Source organism: Melospiza melodia, chromosome 3, assembly GCF_035770615.1.
Source record: "Melospiza melodia melodia isolate bMelMel2 chromosome 3, bMelMel2.pri, whole genome shotgun sequence".
NCBI classification, from domain to species: domain Eukaryota; kingdom Metazoa; phylum Chordata; class Aves; order Passeriformes; family Passerellidae; genus Melospiza; species Melospiza melodia.
In genome coordinates, this window is record NC_086196.1 from 58,994,630 (window position 1) to 59,014,459 (window position 19,830).

Sequence of the window (19,830 nt, forward strand, 5' to 3'; positions counted from 1 at the left end):
TATTCCAATTTAGTAATATTACACAATGTAATATTTCTTACTGCTAAAACTATGCTTACATTTTTAGTTTGTCAGCTCTGCTTTTATCCATCAGATCTCCCAAAAGGCATTTACTTTTATGTGTTGAATTACCACATTACAGGGTAAAAATATTAATTCTTTCTTTCTAAAAGAGATCAGAGTCTTTCAATATATTCTTTCAATGCGCAGTAAGGTTTCAACAACATGTCATTGATTTTCAAATTCTTTTAAATTTTCTTAGCAGTTTTAAATGCTGAGCTTTGGCTGGACATGGTATCCTGGTACCTGTTTGAGTGACATGGTAATAAACCACCTATTTAAAATTACTGAAATGAAAAATGCAATTTTACTAGCATTAATTCACCCTGAGCTGCTTATTGTGTTACTTTCATTTCAATTCATATGTCATGTAAACAAATATGCTGTATTCTCAGCAGCCTCAATGTAGATTCCCTGTTAAGGATATATTAAAACTATTTCAAAATTCCTCGCAGTTATTCTGGATAAAAATGTTACTTTTTGAAAAGAGCTGAAAACTGATTTTATGAAGATGGCATACTGACAGCTTACTAAAAAGTTCAGGCTTGAATCATCTATAATAATAGCTTTTTCTTGGTTTACAAGATGGATAGATTATAGAACGAGGCAAGCTATGAATTCCTTACAATTGTAATAAGAATTCTTATCTGCTGTTCTGAAAGGAGAATTGCCAAGAGTTTTTAACATAACAAACAACCAATAATGTTTCTGACAGAAGGAAGAGTTACAGAGATAACATAAATATCTGCATTCTCACCAGTAAATCCAAACCCCTACCTGAAGGAAGATATCACCAAAGACCTACAAGCTCACGGGTGACAGAACAGGACATGAAAATCAGGTGCAGAATTTCACAGCATCCCTGTGTCAAAGCAAGACCATGGCAGAGGAGCTTCTTTTAAGCCATCATGAACCATCTGGAGAGACTTTCTCAGAGTCCACTCACAAATTTTGAGGGTCCATCAATACTGGCATAGGTTACCCTTTGCAAGCAACAGATGTGTCTTCAAAATGTATGCCTTAGCTTTAGCAAGTGGAGAATTTTCTTTTCCCGAGTGTTATTTTTTTTCTATATTTCCTACTTCATAAAAAATTATTTCATCCTAATATTTTTCCTTAATTATTTTTTCCATTTCTGTGCTATAAATTCTGTAATTTCTATTGAGAGGAGTTCTTCTGTTATCAAATTGGCATCAGTTTATAAAACTGCCAAAAAAATGAAATCTAAAATAAATTAATTATTTGCCCACTGCCTAAATCTAATAGAAAGCAAGCTACTCCACAACACTGCATTTTAATAAATTTAATGAGAATTCATCATTTTAATGTTAAATTGAAATAAATTACTACATGAAATCCTGGCTGCTTAGAATAACAATGACTATAAAAACAACAAAGGAGATATTACAGTTTTTGCATTTTGCATGATAATGGGCTTAAAACAATACAGGGAGAAAGGACAATTTTGCTACAAAAAATCAAACCCTTCCACGATTGTGCATACGCTATTCTCACAGAAGTCAAGGATGTAATCTTGACCCAAGAATGTCAACAGGAAGTCAGAGGATTAATTAACCAGGAAAACAAAAGCAAATTCTTATAAGAAGAAAATTCCAGAGACAGAAGTGTTAAGGACACTACTTAGGACATTTACATAATTAACATCTTATCTAGAAAATACACAACATTCTTGTTACAGAAATTAGAATCTTAACCACCATTTTGTAACATTTACCTAAAGTTTATTTTAAGAGAAGCTTTGTTTTTAACAATCATCTTAAATCCTAGTAAACTGAAGAATTAATTAGCAAGCACGGAGGATCAGCAAACTAATGCTTTAGTCTGTTAAACCATCTGCTCAGGAGCACCCTGTTCAAATCTTGGCATTAGGAGAGGATGGATGAATACTTTTGTCTCTTGCACTTAGTCACAACTTGCCATTCTTTGCTTATGCACATTTTTTTCCCTTCAGCTCATGGTAAATAAAGTTATAAAGAGGTCAGTAATTGATCAGATTTCTGTTATCATGAAGTTTTGCATAACAGATTGCCAACAAATTTGGATGAAAAACCTTACTGTAGCCATCCATCCCTCTTATTTCATACCAGATTCCTGTATTCAGCAGGTAGGTAGGAAGGAAGAGATTCTGCATTATCTTTTGTTTTCTTTGCCTAATACAAAGCAGGCCTATATCCAGTTAAACAAGGCAAAATAGTGTTAAGTAAGTGAAGTCTTCAAGGCAATCTGTCCTTCATTTCTGAAGACTATTAATGAATGCTCCATTAATATTTTAATACATCATTCTTTTTCATTATTAACAAGAACATACTTATCAGATCTGTGGAGGTCCTTGTTATTGCAACCCCAATCTGTCTTCATTTTCTAAACTTTCGTGCTAATTCTTTGATTTCATGTCACAGCTTTGTTTCCAGAAAGCGCAGGTACATTCTGACACATAATGGAGCAAGGGTGGTGTTTGGGAATGAGGGTAGCCAACAGTCTAGTCTAATGCAATACTTTTTGTTGACACTGAAACTATTTCCTTGTACATCAGCCACTCTTTTACAGATTGAAAAGATGGAGGGCTGTCAGCTGCAAAGGAGGTGATTGATACAGTAGGGAAGCCATCCAGCAAATCACACTGTGAAGCCTGCATGGTAGCAAGGGGCAGAGAAAGGTGCTCCAAGGAGCACACTAAAAGAGGAAGGGGCTCTACACCACACTAATCAATTTGCCAAAGACAGAGCAATGTTCCAAATAAAGGCAAAGATCTGGACTAAACCCAGAAATAGATGGCTTCCTCTCCATCAACAACCAGCTTTCTCCTCAACCGTTTCTTCCTGACTCTTTGGGCAGACTTGCTGCTGTGATCCTCTCAGGGCCACAGGGGGAAAATGGTCTTAGTCACAAAACCCCTGAAGAGGAGACATTTGTTTAAAATTCTGTTCCTATGTCCATTAAGCTTTGTGCTCCTTGATTTTGCTCATGCATTACAGACTTGATCCTCCTAACTAGCTTCAACTGGCATTTTCTCATTGACTTCAATTAAGTGAGACCAGGACACAGATAAGGTTCTATGTGAGAAATCACTGTATGGTAGTAATTGCAGAATTTTATTCAAAGACATATTTTATCTGTGTTGATGAAATTAAAATAGGATAGGAAAGAGGGAAGAAGAAGCTCGGGCGGAAGGGCTGGCATTTTAATTTTTCCAAGTTGCTTCTGTAGTAGATTGACCTCCCTCAGATAAATCTGTGCACCATGGAAACTATTTTCTCACTGAGAAAAAATTTCCAAGTTCGGCTGAATGCCTATACATCAAGTTAAGCTTATAGTTAAACTGTGCAACTGTGTAATCTTACTGCCCTCTTCCCATCCTTCTCTCCTGTTGTTTGTTATCCTTACTGTCATATCTGGTTTCAAAACAGGTTAGGGTCACTGGGGTAGGGCATGTGCCTTTCACACTGTTTGTAGACCTCCAGTGCGTGGGAGTATGGGAAAGAAGGGAAAGGAAAACACTTTTTAAAATCTTCAGAGGATAAATAATAAAGCAATAATATCATTCTGTAAAATAAATGCAATCAACTGATACTTACACAGTCTAATATCCAGTCTCTACTGTGTTCAACATAATTATAGTACTGCTCAGCCATATATAGGTGGACGGAATGATTTTTTTGTTACTATCTTGCTTTACTGTGTATTCACAGATAGCCTACAACCTGCAGGTCTAAATTAATAATACTAGTATGAGTATACTGTTAATAATCCTAATAGGAGTATATGTCTACATGAGTTCATAAGGGCTTAACTTCTCTAAGCACTGATGAACTGTGACCATCTGAGCAATGGAGAACTTGTGTCCAGAAAATTTTGTGTAGGAGCCAGACAACAACAAAAGCCAGCAGAGCCATCCACTGAGGTTGGAGCAGAAGCAGTTTCATAGAACTGGTGACCTGTGCAGCAAAACAGCATGCAGACACAAAATCCAGAGCCCAGGTTGAGGGCTTTTTCTCACTTGTTTTTATATTAAAAAGAAATAAATTGTTGTCTAATTTTTTAACCTAAATGTGTCGCAAGTATCTGGGGACATGGAGTGGTATATTGCCCTCTGAGGCAGCTGCAGAAGCAGAAATAACAAAAAAAAAACAAAAAAACAAAAACAAAAACAAAAAAAAAAAACCAAAAAAAAAAAAGGGACTACAGACAAAGGAGCAAGAGATTAAAGCAATAAACTGACCACAAGTTCTGTTTCCTTCTAGTATCCATCAGATTCGAACATCCACTGCCTACATTTTTCCTACATGTCTTATCTGAATTCTGCAGCTTTACCATGAGTTTTTTCTTGTTTTTAGAAATCCAGTTGTCATGAGATGACTGCAGTGGAGATGGCAGTGGTTGAAGTCCTGAAGTGTCTGTGTGCACACAGCAGTACAGAGAATCCAGAGTCAGAGCTGAACAGGTTCACCCCCTGTAGTAGCTGAACTTAAACTCACTAATAGGAGTGTTTCAGGTTTTTAAGAGCTACACACATAAGTGAAAAATAAGCCACAACTTTTACAGGCAACACCTTAACTTCACTATAAAGAGAAGCATGACATATATTTTAAGCACAATTTTACATAAAGCAAATTTCATTGCTCTCCTGTCAGTTTCCACTGACATTTGTGTGCTTTTCAAACAATAACAAGGCAGACGGTAATAGGGAGTTTAACACAGGAGTTTGTCATCTGACCCATTGCCCTTTTTTATTCTTCTTCTTTTTTTTTTTTCCTAATGAAACTTCTACACTTCAAGTTGTTTCATTTGTCTTGATTTGGTTTTTTGAATTTTGTTTTGTTTTGTTTTGTTTTTCTTTATGCTTTCTTAGATGGAAGCAAGCTTATTAGCTGACATGAGAAACAAGGAACGAAATTAAACTGAGGGCGATGTTACCCGCAGAGGCAGAGAGAACTGATTCTGCAGGCAGAATCTTCTTTCCTATTTAACTATTTGTTTTCAAGATGTAAATCTCTGTAATCTTAGGTCCTATCACTCTGCTAGTGATAATAGTTAACATGAACATGTTAAGTGAAACAAGTTTCCCTTTTTTGCTTTGGAATGGACAGGTTTATACTGAGATTATCTGCAGGTTTTCCCTTTGGTTTCTGTGGAAATAATGATTACAAGTGATCATATAAAAGTTTATCAAGCTTCTTGATGGTGCCAGATAGATGACAATGAATGGGTTTTGTTTGTTTGGTTTCATGACTCTAATTGGAACATGTAACATCAGAGGCTCCCATTTTTTCCTGAAATTATATGCAGCCCTATTCTCCTTCTCACGTGAACTGCAATACTTTCTTCATTAGCATATGCTGTTAATATGTTCATTAAATTCATGTCACATTGTAATTAATCTGAAAATTATGTCATTTCTGCAGAACCTACAACCTCATTATGTTCACAGTATGTACATCACAGCCATTTTATTTCTGAAAGAGGTGTACCTCTGTTTGGTTATTAATCAAGGGGTCATTTCTGCCCAATTTACAGTGATTAACTCTTTACAAGAAATCATTTTGAATCCTTGAAGTACGATACTGAGGAATAAAATTATTGTATGTTCTATAGAGAAAAAATATCATTGCATAGTAGCATTTATTTATATAGTAAATTTAATAATCCATATAAAAATATACATCCATATAAATCCATATAAAAAAAGATACAGCACACTGAGGTCAATATATAAGGCTGAGCAGGATCAAAAACTTAGGAGTAGCTAGAAACTATAAATTTCAAAAATAGAGTGCTGATATTTGATTTATAAGAAATAAGATAGTGAATCTGATTTCAAAGTCACACTGAATAAAAAATTTTTTACCTGTGAATAGTTGTCTGTATCACATAGATAGAACAAAATTTTACTAATCAGGTGTTGCTGAAAAATACCTGTTTAAGCTCCAGATCAACATGACTGATTTCAACCGACAGTTTCATTTTCAACAATTAGTAACAAAATAAAAATATAGTAGACTCTCTCTCCTTGTAGGTAAATGCTATCTAATACGTTTTTTTTCTTAGCATGGTGATAGGTTTTTTTTTTCTTTAAAAAAATATATAAATGTGCTTTTAGGTTTGATTTTTCCAAGGTGATTTGCACCAAGTGTTTATTTATAAATGTAAGCAAACTTACTGTCATCATAAGGGAAGTATTTAATAGCTGGCTTTTGAAGATTTGGAGACATCAACTAGGGTGACCAACCATACACACATACTTTATTAATAGGAAATTTGCAGCTGTGAGTGGCAGGGATTAACACAGAGCAGGAATAACCTGAGTGATACCAAATACCAGGACTTTCTGTGGGCCTGGATTTCACACTCAGGGTTTGGCACCTGAGCAGTTGATTGGCAGTCTGTGAGCTACTGCCCATGCAGATTTCATGCTGCCTTGGGTTCTGAGCCCTTTGGAGGAATTGCAGCAAACAGAAGGCACGTTCCAAGAACTACACCTTCCGTTCTTCAGGAGCAGCATAGCAGCAATGATCAAAGGAGGCATTAGTGAATAAACACATTTTAATAATTGATACTATGGTTCCCTGTGAATATTGATGGTTAATACGATGCTCACTTTACTAAAGTGTTTCTGAGAAAGAGGAAGACCGAACGGTAAATTCTGGGAAAGGAAGTAATGCTTGGCACGGTCCTTTTTAACTTATTTTTCAAAAAGATGCGTTAAATACAGTATAAATTCTAGTTTTCTTCAGAGTTAGGGGGACAGAGAGCTTAGGTTGCAGCCCGCTAGCAAAAACAGTGTAGCAAACAAACTTCATAGTTCTAAGAGGAAACTCAGCATATTTATGAATGGGATTATTGGTGTGGTTGCTTGCCGCAGCAGGGAAAGGATTCAGTGCCCCCGGAGGCAAATTTCCAGTCCTGTGCCAACTCATATGATTATTTAGATTCTCAAAAAATCTCTCTGAAGCCCTGTAGTGGTACAGAGAATAGGAAGCCTGATAATTCAAAGAGTTGTAGAAGATGGGATATGAGAAGAAGGAAAACGTAGAAATTAAAGGTGAAGTTCATGCTAGAGAAACATATTTTGGTTTGGTTTTTTTTAATGTGATTTTGATGAACATGCATTTTTTGCAAAAAAATCTGCACAGATGAAACAGAGCAAATAGTTGCATTTCAAGCAATCCAAAACATCTGTTTCTCCTCTGCAGTAACATGTTCTGACTCAGGTCATTGCGAACTGCGTGTATGAATAGATGAAAGAAAATTAATTAATTTATGTGTATTACTGCAACCATAAACGATGGAAGATATCTTTATGTGCACTAAACTCCTGCAAGTACCCACATAGAGCCGCTAGCCGTGGAACAAAGCGTCGAGGGCAGCGTAGCCATGAACCCCAGGCAGTAGCTATGAACCTCAGGCAGCGCTCAGGGTGGCAGGACCAGGCTCGGCGGCTGCGGCTGCGGCAGGGCGCACCAGGCCGGGCATCCCCGGCCTGCGCAGCCCAGAGGCGGCTCCGCCGAGCCGGGAGAGCTCCGCACCCCGCGGCGCGGCCGCTCCGACAGCGCCGGTGGCACCGGGAAGGGCCAGAGCTCGGGAGAGCCGGTGTACGCTTTCTCTAGGTGTTTGTTTACCGCCGGCATAAGGCGAAGCCTGCAGACAGTTTAGCAGCACTGAGGCTGGCGCATCCACTAAACACTTCAACGAGGGATGAATTACGGCTTCCTGCGGCGTAACTGGTAGTTCTATTCCCGGAGGAGTTTGCAGAGCCAAGTGGACCGCTCCGGGTACCAGGGCAAGCTCGGGGCGGGGGGCTGTGTAGCCGCAGAGTGCGAGAACAAAGGGAGCTAACCCCGGGACACGCACACGGGGCTGGCGAGGGGCCGTGATGCCGAGAGCAGAGACCCGGGCGCGGCGCGCCGCAGCGCCGGCAAACGCCGCTGCCTGCCCATCCATCCATCCTTCCATCCTCCCGCTCCCACCCGCGGCCCGGCGGCGGGACGGGACACGCCGCTCCGCTCCGCTCGGCTCCCGCCCCTGCCAGCCAGCCGGGCGGGCGGGCTGCCTCGCCTCCCCCGTCCTCCCTCCTCCTCCCTGCGCCGCTCCCTCCTCCTCCTCCTCCTCCTCCTCCGTGCCTGCCGCCGCCCCCCCACCCTCACCTCAGCCGCCCCCCTCTGTCTGGCTCCCCCCGCGCTGTCTGGCGGCCCCCCCGTCCCCGCCGCGCTTCTCGCGAGAGCCGGGGATGCCGCCGCCGCCGCCGCCACCGCCGCGGAGGGGGAGACACTCGGGGGGAGCCGGTGACGTCGGGAGTTTTCCTGAAAGTCAATAACGAGCCCGGCGGAGGCGGCGGGAGGAGCCGAGAGCGGGGCCCGGGCGGCTCCGGGGTGAGTGCGCCGGGGGGGAGCCGCCGCCGCCGCCCTCCTGACCCCGCGCATCGATGTTGCGGCCGCGCTGCCCGCCCGGGCGCCTCCCTGCGTAGCGGGGCGCGCAGCTCCATGTAGCCGCCGCCGCCAGCGCCCTGGGGCCGGAGCCGCCTCCTCCCGCCCCCGCGGAGACACCGGCCGCCAGGGACCGCCGAGCCCGGCGGGGGGACAGGGGAGGAGGCAGCGGCGCCCTCCCTCCCCTTCTCCCCCCGAAGCCGCCGCCGCCCTCGGGCTCCGCAGCAGCGCCCGCGGCGCCGCCGCCTCTGCAGGTACGGGGCGGGAGGGGCCGGGCGGCGGCGGGGGCGCTCGGGCGGCGGCGGGGGCGCTCGGGGAGGGGATGCGGGGCGGCGGCGCGGTGGGGCCGGGGCGGCGGGGAGCGCGGGGCGGGGGCGCCCGTGGCCTAGCGCCGGCGGCGGGGCGGGAGCGAGGCGGAGGGGCGGGGGTCGCCCCGCCGGGGTGCGGGGCCGGGGTGGGGAAGGGCGGGGCGGGGGCGTTTCGGCGGGGAGAGTTATGTAACGGGGGAGGGGGGGCGGCAGGGGCAGGGCAGGGCGTGCGCCCCGGGGGCGCTGGATGCGCGGGGCCGGCGGTTCCCACGCGGCGGCGGCCCCTCCCCGCCTCCCCTCCCCTCCCCGCGTCCGTGCGGCCGGTGCCGGGACCAGCGCGGGATTGTATCCGCTGGGAACTTGTGTGCGTGTGCGCCAGCGTGCCCGGGTGTGCGCGCGTGTGTGCCCGCGCAGCCCCCACGCCACGAACGGCTCCGCGCCCCGCGGGCCGCCCCGCCGGCGGCAGCGCCTCGCACAAGCCATGGGGATGGTGATGATGATGCTGCCGCCGCCGCCGGCTCTGGCTGCAAGTAAACAAACCGGCCCCCCCGCCCGCCCCCGCCCGCCCCGGCCATCATGGAGGCCGCGGCCCGCATGCAAAAGTTGATGCGCAGCCGGCTGCCCCGGGTGACCGGCGGCGGCCCCGGGCCGGGCCTGCGGCGGGGTCTGCCCGGGCCCGGTCCCGGCAGGTGCGGCCGCGGGGCGGGGCGGGCGGAACCCCCGTGCCCGTCCCGGTGCGAGCGGAGGGGCTCTGCCTGCAGGGGGTCAGCGCGGCGCCCCTCGGCAGGGAGAGCGCAGCGCTATATATTGTAGTTTAAATGCAAATGATCGTGATGTAACGAGCACTACCGGGCTTATAGGCTGCGGGGTTGCTTTGTATGGGCACCGCTTCTTAGTTTACTTCTGGATGGGAGTCCAAGAGGAGTGAAATAGACAGGACTGTTTCACGTTCTCACATGATACGTTGATTAAATGTTAAAAGAGGAGAAATCTTATTTTCCTGCTGGTGGAGAGGATAAACAGTTTAATCTCTCTTGACCTTTATTCTAGTTCTGCTTTTTTCTTTGATGTAGTTATTAGTTGAATGGTTCCTTGTATATATCTACATCATCTCAAATTTTATGGAAACGTGTCCCAGTTTCTGTTTAAGGGTTTTATTACAAAAAATATGATGTGCCTGATACCTGCGCTGCCAACTTTTTTCAGTACTGAAGAAACATAGAGCAGTCTCTCCTGCTAATGTTTGTTTAGATCTTGCTAAAACTTTGCTAAACATGGTTCCCTGCATTTTGCACATAGAGGGCTTTACTTCTCAAGGCAAGAAACATGCAGATAAGTGGACCTTAACTTATGACAAGTAACATTTTAAACATGATCTCCTGTTTCTCCCAGGTGATCTATAGGCAAGATGTGCTTGTTTACAGAAATATGGAAAGAGAGTACATGAGGTAGAGAAGGAAGTTTATTTTGGCTTTTAAAGTAAGTTTACTACTTAACTTTGTAAGATATTTTGTTTTGGTGTTTTGATTTTTATTTTGGTAGGAGCCTGTAAGTGAACCCCAATATCTTTAATTGGATTGGATTACTAATTATAGTCCTTGCGGATATATTTTTGTTGGATGCAGCCAGTAAGTCAAGTTCAAATGAGGGCCAAAGAAAAACTTCAGAGATAAGATGTCTCTGTTTCCTAGAAGGCTCTGTGTATTGTTTGAATAACTCTTTTTTTTAGTCTGATGTGAGTGCATGGTGTGTGTGTAAACACAGATAATATTAGCAAGACTGTCTTGTTTTGGACAGTTTATTCTGTGCTGCATTGCTCTAACTAGGTTTGAATGGATTCAGTAATCTCCTTAGTTTCATAAATAGGTTCACAGGTAGTATTTCAGTGTTCTACTCCCTCATTTGTTCTGCATTTTGGGGCAGATTATGTGTTTTTGAGCAAAATGCTGCTATTCTAGGGGAAGTAGGTGAGAATTTGGACAGGTACTAGTTTTAACTTTGCCCCAGTTGAAGTAGATACAGTTGTAAGGATTGGGTAGCATTGTTATGTACTAGAAACTGTTGACTATTTGACATTGGAGCAAATGCTTTGTGAAAGGGAAAACACTGATGTGTTTTTTTAAGTTTGACTTAAAACCACTTACTCGGGCTTTGCAGTTGTTTGTAATCCAAGCTTCTGTTTGCAAGACATGACCAGAAACCATATCTGGACTTCCTACTGCATTTTGCAACAGCATATATCTGAAGTTTTTATTATAACAAAAAGATCCTTCAGACTCCTTGGAATTTGCCTAACACCCAGTGACTGTGTGTCTTTTCACTTTCTGGGTGCACGTTTTCCCAGTTTAAAGAGACCTACTGGATATAAAATTCTTTGCCCAAGAAGTATTATTTGCTAAATAACTTCAAAGTACTCAATTGTTTTGGAAATTATGACCCATTGCTGAAGTGAACTGTGTTACAATGCATTTGAAGTTTCTGTGCTGTTCTGAGAATGAAGATGATACAGTTTCTTGTAACTGTGTGCTTACGGTTTCACTTTGTGCTATTGATGCAACAGGTGATGTGGACTTGGCAACATGGTAGCCTAGCTTTCCTGCAGTTTTGAAACAGAAACCCGAACCCGACATTCTTTGGCAGCTTTCAAGGCTTGGGCATGCTGCTTCTTTAGTCCGCGCCGGAGAGTGAAGGAGCATGGACATACACTGACTGAAAGCTTCATGTGCCATGCTTCCATTTTGACATGGATAATGCATAAATGAATTGATTTCCTGAAAGTAACACAATTGTGTGAAATTGTGTGAAAGTGACACGCCATGCTATAACTGCATGTTTTGTATGTAACAAAAGTCTTCTGTTCGCTTATTTCCAGCTAATAAAATAAAAATTCTGTTCAAAATGAGCTATACTCCTCTTGTGAGCTACAGTAGCAATTCAAAAAGAGGGAATAGTTAAATGTGATCATTTATGAGCTTTGTTTAAGTTAAAAGGTTGCTTAAATTTCCAGTATTTGTATGAACTTTACAACCCAGTTCTTTTTGAAGTACTGTCTTAAATAAGAAAAGATTGCCAACCTAAGTGCCCTTTCAAATTATTCTAGAATATTAGATCAATTTGTGCTATCTCAGATTGTCATTCTGTTAAGGATAGGCCCAATAAGGATACCATGGAAGAGGCAGGTGGTGCTTTCTAGCACAACGTGTAGCTCAGGAAGTTTTGCATTGCTTGTGAGGAAAGGTGTGGTTTCAGTGAGAAGCTTGCTTGCCGACCAACGTGTTTTCTTTTTGCAGTACGGAAGGGACTTCCCCAGGATCACAGGGTCTTCTTGGTAAATAAATGGGTTGCACAAGTTACTCTTCTTGGCAACAAGTTGTTGTGGGTATAGAAAAGATTACTTTCTAAAGATAAGTTACACAATAGCTGGAAAAGCTGATTCAAGCTGTTTAAAAATTAATGTTAAAGACTGAGAAACAACAACAAAAAACCCCAAAACAAACACCAAAAGCCCCCCAAAATTCCAACCCAACCCAAAACCTACCAGCAAATACTAAAACATTGAATGTGAAAGTTAACTCTTCGGGTTTTTTTCTTAGCATGAAAATTAATCTTTAAAGTTTTGGTTTATACATTTGTCTTGGGTAATTGTATGAACAACATTCTGGACTCCCTGTAAGAGTTTATAAGTGAATCTTATTTAGGCAAATCACTAGTATGTCCTAATAGAAAAACTGCAAAAAAAAAAAAAAAAATCCAAGAGTATACAAGGTGATTATTTGGTATTTTATCCTTGTTCCATGACTCTAGATCAATAAATATGGGCATTTATGATACATGCCAAGGATTTAAAACAGATTGTTTTTTTTCTTTTTTATTTAAAGATTTTGTTCAGGTGTACTAGGAAGATATAGCAAAGTTAATACTTCCAAAATATCCCCCAAGATTTAATTACATTAAATTATTAGCAGTCAAGGAGAGTAAGCATGTTTAGCTTTTGTATGTGAAGGTGCTTACTTTTGCTCAATTTAAATGGTTCTTTGATTTTTGATACTCTTTGTGTCAACTCTTATTATGCTTAGGATAAATAATATATGTTAAAGCCATCTTGACCAATCTTCTTCTTCCACATATCTCTATGTGAGTGTCTGAGTGTGAGTCATACTAATCAAAAATAGCAATAAGAACACATTGTTGCCCTGTGATTTTTTTCCTCTGTAATATCCTGACTAAATAACAGTAGTGATTTTAAAATTCTCTTTAAGAATGCAACTGGGACCTCAATATTTTGTGTGCATGTCTGAATGACTTGACAGCATGGTTTGCCAAACTTCCCTGCATTGTCCATGTGACAAATTTGTTTGGATGTCTCCTATAGCAGGAGCAGACCCTGCTTCAGCTTTAGATCAATGAAGATCTCACCACTGCCTTTTTGTAGGTGTGGAATGTCAGTGCCCAACAGTCAACAGCTTCTTGTACAGCTGGTTTAACACCACAGAATTAATGCAGTGGTTCTTGGTTGAGTCTCAGCAGTCCTGCAGAAAGTTTCTACCAAGACACATTTATTTTTTCCTCTAAGTATTCATTGTGTTTCTTGAGATATGTAATTGTTGCAGCTTGCCTCATGAGATTTTTTTGAAATTATTATATCCTTCTCTAAATGTGTTGATATGCTTGAGACAGAGAATTGAGGTTGTACATGTGAGTTTCATGTAACATTTTCATGTAACATTTGCCAAAGACCTTTACCTAGTGAGCTCTGCATCTGTGTGTAAGTTAGGGTTGTAGAGAGCTCCTTCTGTCCTTTGGAAATCCAGGTCTCAGGTTGATGAGAATAATGCATTTTGAGTGTGAACAGGCAGATCCAAAGGTTTTCGGTTAGAAGTCGATTATGTTCCAGTCATGTTGCAGTGTCAGGATTTGACAGTAGGTTCAGCAGTGTTTGGTTGCTCTGTAGAAAGGAATCACAGAGTTCATTCCTATTACAAGACAATTCAGAATTTGATTTGTTCAATGTAGACATAATAAATATGTACTATGTAAAAGTTTAAAAGAAAGCTATTTGTATATATATCACTGAACTTCTCTCATCTTTTATATTAATAGTTTGAGAACCTCTTTTTTTTTTCTCAGTACTTTCTTGTTACTCATGAGGACTTGGTGTATTTCTGGTTTTTATTCAGTGCTGTGCTTGGTCTTTTATGCACAATACAGAGTTGTGCTGCAGAAAAGTTACCATCACAGAAATAATTTAATACATGAGTTTAAAGGAACTTTGATTTGTACTTCTTGAGAGGTATCTTTTAAAATCTTTGCTAGAATGACTAGGAATTTCCAGATTCTTTGAAGTTTTGGAAATTAGGTTAGTTTTTTTTCCCCTGAGTCTGCTAGATGTAGAAAAGTAATTTTAGTTTGTTTTAAAAATATGGAAGTTCTGTTTATTTTTTCTTCATTGTTTGAGTATTTTCTAAACTATATTTTTAAAGAGCAAAGGAACTTTGTCTCTAAAAGGCAAGGATTAGTATTCCTACATTAATCCATGGCAAATTAAACTTATTACATGTATTTTGAAGGGTTGAGTGAAATAACATTATCATTGTGATACTCAGCCTAGGTGATATGACTTTTTCTGAGTCTCAAAACTTTCCCAAGATCATTGCCTCAGTACATTTTTTTATGCATAATTTTAGCCCTCCCTTCATCTTTTCTACTTGAAATATATTCTTTGGTTACATTTCAGACATACACTCTAGTAAGTTTTATCTCTGCTTCTGTCTGTTTTTCAGTTATTGTTTTATGTGATTTGAGCGGGACAAAAAAGGATTAAAAGCATTTTTGTCAATAAACACAAGGCAAAACAATGGGTTGTTAATGTTTCACATGGGATTCTAAAGAAACAATTTAGTTACATTTAGAAACTTCCTTTATACCTTGGTAAACAAAGGCAAGGGTGGCTTTGTTCACCTTGCTTTAATTATACCTTTGTCCCTTAAAATAACTTGCTTTGTCATTGTAATAGGAAATCAAATACAGAATGATGGTTTCTTTCCTGATAAACTCAATCAGTTGCAGAATCTAAATAAAACATCTAACTTGTATGTTAATATTTCAGTGTATCTCCATTCTCCTAACTAGGCTTATCTGAGCATATATTAGTTATGTGAAGCTTTTTGACATACTGAAAGTGAAAGTAGAGCACTACAAATATTAAGCATACACGTAAGCATGCATTAGAATGAGCTATTTATGTTTTCCAAAGTACGTTGGTTTTCCTTACCACAAGGTGTAGGCAGTGCCAGTTTCCTATTGTGTCCTTCATTATTCCAAATCAAAACTTACAAAATAAAGTTGTTACAAGTAAATTTCTTATACCAATTTTCTTAAAGTTCATTGAGGCTTTTGGGATGAAATGTAGTTTAAAAAGAATTTGCAATGCATGTCATGGAGATATTTTTGGAATTTTAAATTAGTTTTAAAAACTGTAAATATGTCTACTTACAAAGTATTTAAGGTATCTTTCAGAATTTTAATCATATGTACATGAAGTTTAAAATTTTATAAATTTCGGATCTATTTTCTATAAATAATAATTTTTGTTAATTTCTTAATTTCTTAGTCTTGTCAAATCAGTTCCTATTTTTTGTTTGTTTGATATTATGGGTTTTTTTATATTTCTTTTTTCAATTTTTAATTGACATAATAAGTTGGATACATACTGTGTGCCTAGAGGTTCCTTTTTCCTCAGTCTAAGTTGTGCTAGTATTTAAATGAGTCAGTATAACCAGAATTCCAGAATAGGTAGTTTATAAAAGCATGTATAAATACTTCATACTCTTTAGATAAAGCACTGCCCTGAATGTGATTCTTCCATTAACAATATAGTCTATTTTGATTTAACAAGTTTTGTAGCAATCTCTGTTCTGTCTTTTGTGTAATTTTTGATGATGTGCAATATATCCTCTAATTGTTTGGCCAGCTTTGCTAGGGGAGGAGGATATACATGTGGTTTTCATATAAATAAAGCCTGGATTTCAGCTTCCATTCCTAAAGATAACTCTGGTTTTAGTTGAGAGCCTTGACATTTTGAATTCCTTGCTCTGGGAGTGCAACCTGCTTTGGAAACAGTTACAGCCTGTTCGGCTGTTTGGGAGGAGTCAAACTCAAGTTTGAGAAGAACTCCCAATAGCTTGGTCTGCTACAAAGAAGAGAAGAGCCCCCAAAGCAAGGAAAGAAATGTGTGTGATGGAAGCCACCGAGAACTGCTTTTTCTGGGGACGTGTGTATTGTGTGCATGCACAAAATGATTCAATTACTTTTCTGAAAAATAAGGAGATAGAGATGATGAGATTTGGCTCTGATTACATGGGGGACCAAAGAATCTCAGTGAGTCAGACAAGGGGAATCAGAAAGGTTCACTTACTGTTCTTTTCTCCCCAAACATTTTACTAAACTTGTGAAAAGGGAAAATGGTAGTACTCATTTATTAAGAGAACAAGGTTGGACGATTCACTGAGTTGATAATGGTAGAAGAAGTTGTGGGGATAATTTCTGGAAGCACTGAACTTGATGCTCCTGGTATCTTTCTGGTAACTTTAGTTGGTAAATGTGAGAGTTTCTGTTTTTTCTCAGCTCCAAAATTGTTGAAAGTAGAAGCCTTTGTTTATGAAAGTTCTTACAACAGAGAACTGAATCATACAATTTACACTGAATTTATGGGTGCTGTCTTCTTTACTCAGCTGTCTCTTGTCATGGGGAGAATGGGAAGATGCCCAGATTTCAAAGGAGTCTTGTCTGTTCTTACAAATCTCGATGCTAATTCACTTGCACATAGTGGTTGTTAAGTGTAGACCTGAAACACAGCTTTTAGTTCTTCTGCTTGGAAGGGATTTCTTTCCTTCCCACTATTCACCAGGTCTCTGTAGGTAGCTGACTGCTGTGATGGGCATGAGAGCCTCCTTTAATTTAAAAACAGGAGCTGGGGAAAAGCTGGCTTTCTACTGAATGGTCCATTGCTCATTTTAATTGTTGATTTCATAGTTCCCATGTGGTAGTATCATGAAGTAAGATGGTTCTTCTCTGTACTGGTGATATTCTTAAAGTTCAAGATGAAAGCTGAAAAGGTGTTGGCTAGTTTTTACCATGGCTCAGGGAAACTATGAACCTTGGCATAGGGATCTAGAACTCTATTGGTTGTAGTAGTGTCTGGTTAATCTTTGGTCAGAAAGTTGCCTTTGAAACCTTTACAGCTAGGAGGAGCTTAAAAGTATAATACTAGATAATTGTTTTATCTCACGCTACAAAAGTGGCTTAATGACTTCCTGAAGAAAAAAGGAAAAGTTGCGCATTTTAATGAGATAAAAAACCCCCAGCAGATGTTTGCATAGAGTCATAGAATCATTTAGGCTGGAAAAGATCTTTTCAATTGCTAAGCTTAAACTGCCAAGTCTACCACTAAACTGTGCCCCTAAATTCTTCACATCACTGATTGTAATGGAGTAAATTTTTACACCTGCATCATAAAGTATGCTGACAGTAGGTTCTTGTATGTATTGTGCATACACATGGCTATCTGATCCTGTCTGCAGAATACACACAGTATATTGTTGGGAAAATATCTTCCAAGTTTGATAAGATAAAAAAATTGGGGGGAAAAAAGTAAATCTGATGTGTTCTCTAGTTGCTGGAAAATGTATAAGAACAAGTCAAGTTCTTCCCTGTAGGAAACAGCTGTGATGCAAAGCATTGTCAAATTCAGTTCTAACTTATTTTTCTCCTATTTCTGTGGGTTCATCCTATATAGCAGTAAGGTAAACTGTAAAAATTACTGCATCCTGGCTGCTGAAACTTCAAGTGCATTGGGAGAGCAGAGTTGATTGCTAACAAGTATTTAAATTCTATGCCAGATGTGCAGAATAAACATTTCTGTAGCTTTTCTTGATGTAGTTGAACTTTGGATGAAATGCTGTTTTCATGTGAGAATTTTTGTTCTATGTGTTTCAGGACAACAACTCCTTTACCTCCATACACAATTCTTTGTTACATCTTTAGGAAAAGCTTTTATGAGACTATTTTTCACTATAAGGGCAGTTTTGGTCATGATAAGAAGTAGTTCTCAAAATTCTGCTCTTCTGGAGCATTGTTGAATGACTTCTAGGGTAAAGGAGTACAGCTTTTAGAAAGGCTCAAAGGCATTTAATAAGGGATAATATTACAGATGCTTACAAATGGCTTCTTGAAAGTGTAGTGTGCACATATAACCTTTATTTTCATTAGCTTTTTAATGCTTTGATTTATCTCCTTCAGCGTTCTGTGTAATTCAGCTTGACTTTTAATTACCCAGTAATGGAGCAATCAATACAACCATGGAACTGTTGGTAATTTTAAGGTTGTTTCTGGTAATACTGTGAAGCCAAACTGGGGATAGTGCAGTTAATTTTATCACCATATTTATGTGATTTTTGTATTTTGGGGATTTTGTTCGGAATTTAGTAAAGCAGTACATGTGATGGGTGGGATGCAAGCCTACAGACACATTGGGTTTGTTTCAGGCACTGTCTGACATGAAAGTCAGTCATACACAATCAAAATCTGATCTAACGCTAACTTATTTGTAATCAATGGGTAAATAGGGAGCTTCAGGCATGAATTCATTCATAAATCATGGACTGATTGATCAGTCTGTGGGCAGTCAAGATTATTGCTACTTAGTACAGAAGTTAATTTCTTATAGCTTTGTCTTTACCAATAAGAATAAATCATTGCAATGTTTAGAAGTGCCCACCAAAATTGGAAAGTTCATTAAATTTGCCAAAAGGGTAAAATACATTGCAGAATATGCCATCCTAAGGTAAATACTGAGTGTTACATTGCTTCTTGTGTCTTTATAGCTGGGAAAAAAACCAAACAACTGTGATTACTTTCAAGGAATGCAATGAAAGTTTTGTAGAAAACTGAACTTAAGTTGGGTATTTGGAAATTGACGTGCTTACACTTTCTTCCCAGAACAGCTGCTCTTAGGTCACAGTTGTTTGACACCCACCTCTGGGCTTTGTAAAGATTTATGTGTTTGTAATAAGAGCTGATGCTGCGCTGCAGTGATCCAGAACTGCGGAACAGCAGCCTGCTTTCAGGCACGTGTCTTAATCTGTCAGATCTCTTTTCATGCACAGCTGATAGACTTGCTTATCTCGTTTAAAGCATGCAAATAAAAGTTCTGAAAATGTCTGACCCAGAAATTAGCTCTCACGTTAGTAAGGTGCAGGATGTGGAAATGCCTGCTTTGGTTATTTCTGCTGTACTGGCTTGTGTATAATATGAAACCTGAGCAGCTAAAGTTAGATCCATTAACATCACTAAAGCACTCTCATGTCCTTCCAAAATGTACATAACATTTTCTTTTAGCTCTTATGAAAGCTTAAACAGGGTGTGTTTCTCTAGACCCAGGTGTGTGGTGTCCTGCTGCACACGACAGGGTGTGATGCCAATGCCAAAGGCTGTGTGTCACCTGCTGGTCTCACTGCTGTATCTCCAGTGCCATGGGGATGTCTCAGAGGCACAATAGTCCATATCACTTCTACTTTACAGTTTTAAAGACTTTAACATTGTGATTTTTACTTTTACGCAGAACAAAATACTATTTAAAAAAATAAATAGTTTAGTGGAAGCAAGACTTAAATGAACACACTAGTGTGTTTCTGTAAAATCGGGTTGTGCTGTATTTTTGTTGCATACACCTGAAAAAATATTCATGCCAAGTTTTATTTTGCATGTTACACTATTCTTTCAGAAGTAGCCTTTCATCTAGTTGCTGTGTTATGCAAATACACGTATTTCAAATGATAAATAAGAAATAATCTCTATGTCTATAATGGCTCTGGTTTTGGTTTGTACTTGATTGTAATAAAAAAACCTGATTTCCCAGTGCTTTCTTCATTCATTTGTTGCACAGATTGCTTCTAGCCCAGTCAGATTTGTTTCTTTCCTGTTTACATTTGTTGGTCAGTCTACTAAATGGATATCACATCTAG

The 19,830-nt window shown here is 40.3% G+C and overlaps 1 protein-coding gene across 3 annotated transcripts in view; it reads left to right on the plus strand.

Moving 5' to 3' along the window:
• The first annotated feature begins 8,328 nt into the window (after positions 1–8,328).
• Positions 8,329–19,830, plus strand: part of AKT3 (AKT serine/threonine kinase 3) — a 152,444-nt gene continuing 140,942 nt past the window's right edge. Inside the window, exon 1 of one of the 3 annotated variants that reach the window (XM_063151941.1) lies at positions 8,329–8,447. The gene's annotated coding sequence lies outside the window, so the exon portion shown is untranslated. Of the gene's footprint in view, positions 8,448–8,648; positions 8,756–9,672; positions 10,289–19,830 lie in introns of those variants that run through there. The other 2 variants (XM_063151939.1, XM_063151940.1) reach the window with 2 other exon arrangements.